This window comes from Antechinus flavipes, chromosome 5, assembly GCF_016432865.1.
Source record: "Antechinus flavipes isolate AdamAnt ecotype Samford, QLD, Australia chromosome 5, AdamAnt_v2, whole genome shotgun sequence".
NCBI lineage: Eukaryota > Metazoa > Chordata > Mammalia > Dasyuromorphia > Dasyuridae > Antechinus > Antechinus flavipes.
In genome coordinates, this window is record NC_067402.1 from 177152417 (window position 1) to 177160659 (window position 8243).

Sequence of the window (8243 nt, forward strand, 5' to 3'; positions counted from 1 at the left end):
ATAGTAAATGCATCCTTTTCAGACCACGATGCAATGAAAATTACATTCAACAAAAAAGCAGGGGGAAGTAGACCAAAAAATAATTGGAAACTAAATAATCTCATACTAAAGAATGATTGGGTAAAACAGCAAATCATAGACATAATTAATAACTTTACCCAAGAAAACGATAATAATGAGACATCATACCAAAATGCATGGGATGCAGCCAAAGCGGTAATAAGGGGAAATTTCATATCTCTAGAGGCCTATTTGTATAAAATAGAGAAAGAGAAGGTCAATGAATTGGGTTTGCAATTAAAAATGCTAGAAAAGGAACAAATTAAAAACCCCCAGTCAAACACTAAACTTGAAATTCTAAAAGTAAAAGGTGAGATCAATAAAATTGAAAGTAAAAAAACTATTGAATTGATTAATAAAACTAAGAGTTGATTCTATGAAAAAACCAACAAAATAGACAAACCCTTAGTAAATCTGATTAAAAAAAGGAAAGAGGAAAATCAAATTGTTAGTCTTAAAAATGAAAAGGGAGAACTCACCACTAACGAAGAGGAAATTAGAGCAATAATTAGGAGTTACTTTGCCCAACTTTATGCCAATAAATTCGACAACTTAAATGAAATAGAAAAATACCTCCAAAAATACAGCTTGCCCAAACTAACAGAGGAAGAAGTAAATATCCTAAACAGTCCCATCTCAGAAAAAGAAATAGAACAAACTATCAATCAACTCCCTAAGAAAAAATCCCCAGGACCAGATGGATTTACATGTGAATTCTACCAAACATTTAAAGAACAATTAACTCCAATGTTATATAAACTATTTGAAAAAATAGGGATTGAAGGAGTCCTACCAAACTCCTTTTATGACACAGATATGGTACTGATACCTAAACCAGGTAGGCTGAAAACAGAGAAAGAAAATTATAGACCAATCTCCCTAATGAATATTGATGCTAAAATCTTAAATAAAATATTAGCAAAAAGATTACAGAAAATTGTCACCAGGATAATACACTATGACCAAGTAGGATTTATACCAGGAATGCAGGGCTGGTTCAATATTAGGAAAACTATTAGCATAATTGACTATATCAATAACCAAACAAACAAAAACCACATGATCATCTCAATAGATGCAGAAAAAGCATTTGATAAAATCCAACATCCATTCCTAATAAAAACACTTGAGAGCATAGGAATAAATGGACTTTTCCTTAAAATAGTCAGGAGCATATATTTAAAACCATCAGTAAGCATCATATGCAATGGGGAAAAACTGGAACCTTTCCCAGTAAGATCTGGAGTGAAGCAAGGTTGCCCACTATCACCATTATTATTTAATATCGTATTAGAAACACTAGCCTCGGCAATAAGAGTCGAGAAAGATATAAAAGGAATTAGAGTAGGCAATGAGGAAACCAAACTATCACTCTTTGCAGATGATATGATGGTATACCTAGAGAACCCCAGAGATTCTACCAAAAAGCTATTGGAAATAATTCATAATTTTAGCAAAGTAGCTGGCTACAAAATAAATCCCCATAAATCCTCAGCATTTTTATACATCACCAACAAAACCCAACAGCAAGAGATACAAAGAGAAATTCCATTCAGAATAACTGTTGATACCATAAAATATTTGGGAATCTATCTACCAAAGGAAAGTCAGGAATTATATGAGCAAAATTATAAAAAAGTCTCCACACAAATAAAGTCAGACTTAAATAATTGGAAAAATATTAAGTGCTCTTGGATTGGCCGAGCGAACATAATAAAGATGACAATACTCCCTAAACTAATCTATTTATTTAGTGCTATACCAATCAGACTTCCAAGAAAATATTTTATTGATCTAGAAAAAATAACAACAAAATTCATATGGAACAATAAAAAGTCGAGAATCTCAAGGGAACTAATGAAAAAAAAATCAAATGAAGGTGGCCTAGCTGTACCTGATCTAAAATTATATTATAAAGCAGCAGTCACCAAAACCATTTGGTATTGGCTAAGAAATAGATTAGTGGATCAGTGGAAAAGGCTAGGCTCACAAGACAGAATAGTCAATTATAGCAATCTAGTGTTTGACAAACCCAAAGCCCCTAACTTCTGGGAAAAGAATTCATTATTTGATAAAAACTGCTGGGACAATTGGAAATTAGTATGGCAGAAATTAGGCATGGACCCACACTTAACACCATATACCAAGATAAGATCAAAATGGGTCTATGACCTAGGCATAAAGAACGAGATTATAAATAAATTAGAGGAACATAGAATAGTTTATCTCTCAGATTTGTGGAGGAGAAAGAAATTTGTGACCAAAGATGAACTAGAGACCATTACTGATCACAGAATAGAAAATTTCGATTACATCAAATTAAAAAGCCTTTGTACAAATAAAACTAATGCAAACAAGATTAGAAGGGAAGCAACAAACTGGGAAAACATTTTCACAGTTAAAGGTTCTGATAAAGGCCTCATTTCCAAAATATATAGAGAACTGACTCAAATTTATAAGAAATCAAGCCATTCTCCAATTGATAAATGGTCAAAGGATATGAACAGACAATTTTCAGAGGATGAGATTGAAACTATTACCACTCATATGAAAGAGTGTTCCAAATCATTATTGATCAGAGAAATGCAAATTAAGACAACTCTGAGATACCACTACACACCTGTCAGATTGGCTAAGATGACAGGAAAAAATAATGATGAATGTTGGAGGGGATGCGGGAAAACTGGGACACTAATGCATTGTTGGTGGAGTTGTGAACGAATCCAACCATTCTGGAGAGCAATCTGGAATTATGCCCAAAAAATTATCAAAATGTGCATATCCTTTGATCCAGCAGTGTTTCTATTGGGCTTATATCCCAAAGAAATATTAAAGAAGGGAAAGGGACCTGTATGTGCCAAAATGTTTGTAGCAGCCCTGTTTGTAGTGGCTAGAAACTGGAAAATGAATGGATGCCCATCAATTGGAGAATGGCTGGGTAAATTGTGGTATATGAATGTTATGGAATATTATTGTTCTGTAAGAAATGACCAGCAGGATGAATACAGAGAGGCTTGGAGAGACCTACATGAACTGATGCTAAGTGAAATGAGCAGAACCAGGAGATCATTATACACTTCGACAACGATATTGTATGAGGACATATTTTGATGGAAGTGGATTTCTTTGACAAAGAGACCTGAGTTTCAATTGATAAATGATGGACAAAAGCAGCTACACCCAAAGAAAGAACACTGGGAAACGAATGTGAACTATCTGCATTTTTGTTTATCTTCCCAGATTATTTATACCTTCTGAATCCAATTCTCCCTACGCAACAAGAGAACTGTTCGGTTCTGCAAACATATATTGTATCTAGGATATACTGCAACATATCCAACATATAAAGGACTGCTTGCCATCTAGGGGAGGGGGTGGAGGGAGGGAGGGGAAAAAAAAATCGGAACAGAAATGAGTGTCAATATAATGTAATTATTAAATAAAAAATTTAAAAAAAAAAAAAAAAAAAAAAAAGGAGAACTTGAGGAAATAAATTCATTTTTGGTAAAAAAAAAAAAAAAATGCTTGACACAGAGTAAGTGCTTAATAAATTTTTTATTTATCTTAAAAAAAAAAAAAAAAGGATAAGCACAGTACTTTCTTCTCATATAATTTTATAATAAATATAGCCAAAGCTTCTTTTGAATTAGACATAGGGCAGCCATTTGGCACACTAGATAGAGGACTGAATTTGGAGTCAGAAGTACGTACTGAGTTCAAATCTTGACTCAGACATTAGCTCTGTAACTCTTGGCAAGTCAATTAACTTTCCTCAGTCTACTTCACAAGATTGTTATGAAATTGAAAATAAATAAGCCATATAAAGAAAGTGCTTGACAAATTTAAAATAAAATTAAAGCACTGCATAAATGCTAGCCAGCTATTATAGAACCTGGTCAGAGTTAGATTTTGTTATTGTTCAGTAGTTTCAATTCTGTCTTGACTCCTCATGACCCCATTTGGGGTTTTCTCTGCAAAGATCATTTTTACAGATGAGGGAACTGGGCAAAGAGGGTTAAGCGATTTGCCCAGGGTCACAGCTAGTGTGGCTAAGGCCAGATTTAAACTCAGAAAAGATTAGTCTTCCTGACTTTAGGCCTGACACTATTCACTGTGCTACCTAACTATCTTAGTCAGAGTTAGAAGAAGGGAATAAACATTAAATAGGCATACCTATAGAGTTGCAATATTAGCCCTCCCTGAAACAAAAGAATAAAACTAATAATACACAGAATCCCCTAAGTTTGGTTAAAAATTAGGTTACCTTTTCTCCTTTTGAAAAAAGTAATCTAGATATTTAAAACAACAATAACAACTTATTCAGTGAGTCCTGTATTATGTGCAGAACAGTTTTGTGTGACAGATCTTGCTTTCAGTCTCTCATGCCATCCTATAGAAAATATGACAAAGTACGGACTTGTTAATAAGAGACAATAAAGTTAAGTGAATTCAAAATGTATTGAGTGTCTAGACATAAAAAGAAGTAATTGTCAAGGTTTGGATGTCAATCTGAAAGAAGGTCTTTAGTAGAATTTGTGTTTAATCCTATGCTCTTTAATATTTTTGTCAATGACTTGGATGAAGGCATGAATGGCATGCTTATCAGATTTGCAGATGACACAAAGCTGAAAGGGATAGCTAACATCCTGGATGACAGAATCAGGATTCTAAAATAATTTGACAGGCTACACTGAACAGAATAAAATGAAGTAATAAAGATGAAAGTGAATATTTGCACTTAGAATCAAAAAAATCAAATTCACCTTCATAAGTAGAAGTGGGAGCAAGAGAAAAAACAGACAACAGTTCTGGGAAAAGATCTTAGGCTTCTAGGGAACTATGAGATATACATCAATGATACAACTTAGCACGCAAGAAAGTGAATATCATCTCAAGCTGAATGAAAAGAGGCTGACCTCTCAGGATGAGTTGGGGGAGGACACTTACTTGCCCTGGTAGGGCACATCTGGACTGTTGTATTCAGTTCTTGGTGCCACCTTTTTAGAAGGATATAAAGAATAAGGTGGGAGATGTCTAAAAGATGGCAAGAAAGATAGTAAAAAGCCGCAAGATCATTCCACATGGGGAAAAATTGAAGGAACTGAAGATTAGTTTAGCATGAAAAAGAGCATAATTATGAGGACATCATAACTCTCAAGTATGTGAAAGAAAGGCTGTCTTGTGGAAGAAGGAATGTTTATCTAGTCTGAGAGGGAAGAACCAAGAGCAATGGATGAAAACTTCAAATAAGCAAATTAAAGCTTAACAACAAGAAGTTCTTCCTAACAAGCAGAGCTATCCAAAAGTACAATGAGCTATATCTCAGGAGGTTGTGGGTTGCCCTCCTGGAAATATGGAGCAAAAAGCTAGCTAAATCCTTAAGGGTATGTTTTACAAATACTGTAATCCTTTTTCCAGTATGAGTTGGATCATATAGCTCTTGAAGTTGTGTTTAATTCTGAGATGTGTGATTCTTATTGATGTAGCCAGTCTCTGTGGTTAAGTTCTGGTTTAACATAAACAGGCTAACTCACTGTGTAACACTTCTAGGTAGTTCACCTCTTTGAAACATTGAGTAAATTCTTTGAGAAAGTGAGAAGGTTGAACTGAATAGTTCCTAATGTTCCTTTCAAGTAAAATGGTCTTTAATTTTAGCATCCCTGTTTATCTTGGCAGAGCAAGAGTTTAAAATGAAGGCCTTTTCAGTCAAAATAATTAATTACTCCCTTGCCTAGAGAGAAAGCATGTACTAAGTCTAAAGAGATTGCCACTGCTTTAGTCATATCTTTCTGAAAAGTGATGCTATCTGTTCTCATTATAGTGTAAAGAATAGGTGAGTGGCAAAACAAAGAAACCGGTCATCTTTTTAGTTCCTTTCTGAAGAATATTTTCAATATTTTGCTTTTAAGTGTTACAAATTATCAGAACACGATCAACATATATTTAATTTACATAGTACTACAAAATATTTTCGAGATGTTATCTTACAATGTAAAAACATATATACTTAAAATGCCATGTCATATAAACCAGCCACTTAAGGTTGATTACATTTACCTTACATTGGGACCCATTTATATACCTGACTTAGAAACAATTTTAACAGCCTCAGCCTAACTGGAAAGCTACCTCAATCTTTTAAAGAAACCATTGTGAGTAGACCAAAGCAATTGTTTATGGGCTAATGGAGCTGGGATGATCTTTGCCCATTAGCAGCTGCTTAAAAAGCAAATCAAATAATTTAGCACTAGAAAGGAACTTGAGAGATTATCTAGCTTAGATAAAGAAATCAAAACTCAAAGAGGTCAAGGGAGTTCCCCAATGTCATGCAACTAGAGAGATATTGAAGCACAATAGAGCTGGAAATAAGGACTTTGGATCACCAAGGCTTCAGTCACAGATATGTAAATGTGTGTGTGTATGTGTGTGTGTATATATATATATATAGAGAGAGAGAGAGAGAGAGAGAGAGATTGAAGCACAATAGAGCTGAGAATAAGGACTTTGGATCACCAAGGCTTCAGTCACAGATATGTAAATGTGTGTGTGTGTGTGTGTGTGTGTGTGTGTATATATATATATATATATATATATATATATGTCTTATATGTCTTCTCCAGACTAAACGTAGTTAGTTCTTTCAACCTGTTCACACATGGCATGATCTCAAGCCACTTCATTAGTTTGGGGTCTCCTTGGGCCATTCCCAAGATCATCAATTCTTTTTTTAAAATGAGGCACCCAAACCGAACACAATATTTCTGGGGCAGTTTGACTCCCATCTCCTTATTTGTGAGCATTCTTCTTCTCTTCTTGTTGTCTAACATTGTTAACTTTTATAACTGTTTTATCATACTATTAATTTATTTTGAGCTTTATTGACTGAAGAAAACTGTAATCATCAGATCTTTTTTGGAAGAGCAGTTATCTAGCCATAGCACCCTGATTTTATAATTGTGAACTTGATTTTCTTAATTCTCAAGTAGGTATCAGAATTATTCCTATTATATTTCATCTCATTTAAGTCTGTTCAGTGTTCTAACCCATCAAGATCTTTTGGAATTCTGTCATCTAGTCTGTAAGTGATTCCCTCCCAAACGTTATATCATCTGCAAATGTGTGATAAGTATGCTGCTTACACTTTTATCCAAACATCCAAAATGTTAAGCAGCATAGAAGCAAAAATATAGTACTGTGCAATGCTACTGTAGATTTTGTGTATAATTATGATTATATGTAAAATGTTAAGGATTACTTTTGTGGCCTAACCGTTCAATCAATTTCAAATCTCGCTGATTATACTATTTGTGTACTTTATATCTCTCCATCTTTTCCATAAGATCAAGAGAAAAATTAACAAATTTTTGTTGTTCAGTTGTGTCTGAGTCCTTGTGACCCAATTTGGAGTTTTCTTGGCAAAGACACTGGGGTGGTTTCCCGTTTCCTTTTTTAATTCATTATACAGATAAGGAATGTAAGGCAAACAGGGGTGACTTGCCTAGGAACAAATAGCTATTAAGTGTCTGAGATTAAATTTGAACTCTGGTCTTCCTGACTACAGGCTTTGTGCTTTATCCACTACACCACTTGCTCACTTAGCTACCCTAATTTAACACATGCTTTGCTAAAATTAGGTAATTACATCTAAAGCATTCCCCTGATCTATTTACCTGGTCTTGGAGACAAAGTTCATTTATAGTCACCACTGTTTGTTCTAGAGGCTCCCTACCTGTTTAATATGGTGTAGAATCTTGCCAGGAATCAAAATCAAATTCATTAGTTTATGTTTAATATATTTTTTTCTTGCCCTCTGTAGAAAATCAAACAATATTTGCCCTTATCTCTCCTGTTATCCACAATTTTTAAAAGTACAATTTAGTACATATTCCAGGTTTTTCAGTGTCCTGGGACATAGATCAGAAAGTCAGATTCCTTAAAACTCATTAAGAACAGCTTAGATCTTTTATTGTCTCCCTATTCATCTTGGTTACCAACTTCCTTTCCAGTCTAAGAACATTATTCTTTGCAGGAAAAAAAATAATAATAACAACAACAAATATTTTTATCTTCTCCCCATGTTATTGTTCTGTCTACCTGAGGAATGATACCACCCCATTTTGTAATCCTCTTCTTTAAACAAAAATAACCTAAAAGAAAATTTAAACAGTGGTGACGATATCATT